Source organism: Egretta garzetta, unplaced genomic scaffold, assembly GCF_000687185.1.
Source record: "Egretta garzetta isolate BGI_Z169 unplaced genomic scaffold, ASM68718v1 scaffold19, whole genome shotgun sequence".
Lineage (NCBI taxonomy): Eukaryota > Metazoa > Chordata > Aves > Pelecaniformes > Ardeidae > Egretta > Egretta garzetta.
In genome coordinates, this window is record NW_009260768.1 from 1,446,769 (window position 1) to 1,448,873 (window position 2,105).

Genomic DNA, 2,105 nt, shown 5'->3' on the forward strand with positions numbered 1-2,105 from the left:
TCCCCCCCCCGTGTCCGGGGCCCCCCAGCCGGTCCCCCGGCTCTTGGGCAGCTCACCGTGACCCAAAGCACAAGCTCCGCTCCCGCACCAGTAACGCTTTTGAGGTGGGGAAGAGATGCTTAATGCGGTAACACCCAAACTGGAAAGATGGAGGATGCCCGCCCTGGAGACCCGGCCACGGCTGCAAAAAGGGGATGGAGAAAAATGAGCTAAAACGCTAACATCTTGCGCTGCACGTGAGAACGTTCGGTGGCAGCCAAGGGGACGGCCAACCGTGCCCAGCTCCCGGCCCTTGCTCTTTAGAGAGGAAAAACCCGGAGCGCGCAAAGGCCGCTCGGCTGCCGGAATGATTTTGTGCTTGGTGGGATGCAGCGCAACTCCCATTTTTAATAAAATGTCATCGTTTAGGGGGGAGGGATTTTTATAGGAGAGCGCGATAATTACACCACAATTAACCACGCCGCACCGCCCCCAGGACTCGGTCCCCCGAAAGCCAACGTCCAAAACACCGGAGCAGGCGCTCCTGGATAAACTCAAAGGCATGATGGCGTCTGGCATTCAGGTTCTGTGCCATCGATCGCTGCTCGATACAGCTTTGATATCAAAGTGAGGAGATCTGGCGCGGGAACGCCTTTGCTGTTAGAGAATTCCACCGCCAGCCAAACCTCGGAGCTTTGCCCCCGTTCCGCACCGCGGCACGCGCCGGCAGGGAACGCGGGAAGGAGCAAACTTAGGCAGGCTCCAAGGGGGAACCAGATCACACACACACACCCCCCCCAGCTCCCACAAAACATCAGTAACCGTAACTGATTGCAGCACAACAGAGCCGACGCGCGTCAACGTTGCATTGGTAAAGTTTGAGAGAAAAACCTCCCAAAATACCCCAGGCGGGTGCTATTCCCTTCGCCACCGAACCCCCCGTCTCCCTCCCTCCCTGCCCAGGGGCTTGGAAAGCTCGTTTCAGAAAAGAAAAAAAAAAAAAAAAAACCAAAACGGTGATTTGATTTAGCACAAGGCAGCAAAAACCCCACCAAGCGAGGGCTAGAATCCACGCGCTCCTTGCTAAAAAGCTTTCCCGCTCTCCGAGCTCGCCCCTTAGGATAAAACAATGTTAATTCTTAGAAAAGAAAACTTCCATCCCGACGGAAAAGCAGCACCAGCTTGTCACTTGAAAGGAAATGTCCAACCCTGCAAAGCGGCGGCGATTAATCAACTTGTCCCTGTTGTCTAAATAGCCCGTAGAAGGGGAATGGAAAATAATAATAATTCAGAAATTATAAAATCGCACGCGGTAACGCAGCCGGAACGCTCCTTCCCGTTTCTCTTTTGTTTATTGTTCAAACTTGTCAAACCACTTTCTTTTGTTAAAACAGATCCTTTTGTAATGAAAAGGCAGAGCCCCTTTCAGCAGATGGACTTTGGGGATGAAAAATGTTCTAATTATTACACTTTTCATTAAAGCAATTATCCTCCCCAATTGCGTTTGTGTTTATCTCTGCCAATCAGCAGCAAAGCCATGGAACAAGCTGCTGCCACCGTATTTTTCTCCTCCAGGTACATTTGTTCAGATCTTTGCTACAGCAGCTCCAGCTGAGATAAGAACAACCTACTGCCCGCCTTTTCTTTGATGTTCCTATAACAAATACCTATATTAAAAGAGATTTGTTGAGCTCAATTCCGCGCGCGCGCTAGCCTAGAGCTGAAATTGCCAAGGGAAAACGTTTCAAAATTATCGCCTTGAACGGTTGCTGTAAGTTTACCTTTTTTTTCACTGCAAATACCGACACAGAATTCAGCATTTCTCCTCTTGGACTGCTGCGTATTTAGCAAAGGAAGGATACAGAACGCTGTGAAAAGGGTCTTCGGTGCTGCAGGCGTAAGAAACCCCAAAATGCTCGGGAAGAAAAATCACCCTCTGCTCTCGGTCCCCCTTGTTCTGTCAGACAAAGGCTCTGGAAAGAGGACAGGCACTTACCTTTAAACTCACCCCCCGAAAACTACTTCCCGCAAGTTTGCGAGCAAAAAAAAAAAAAAAATTAAATAAAAATTAAAAATATCTCAGGGGGAAGATAGCAAAAGACAAGCAGGGTCTACCAGGGCGATTG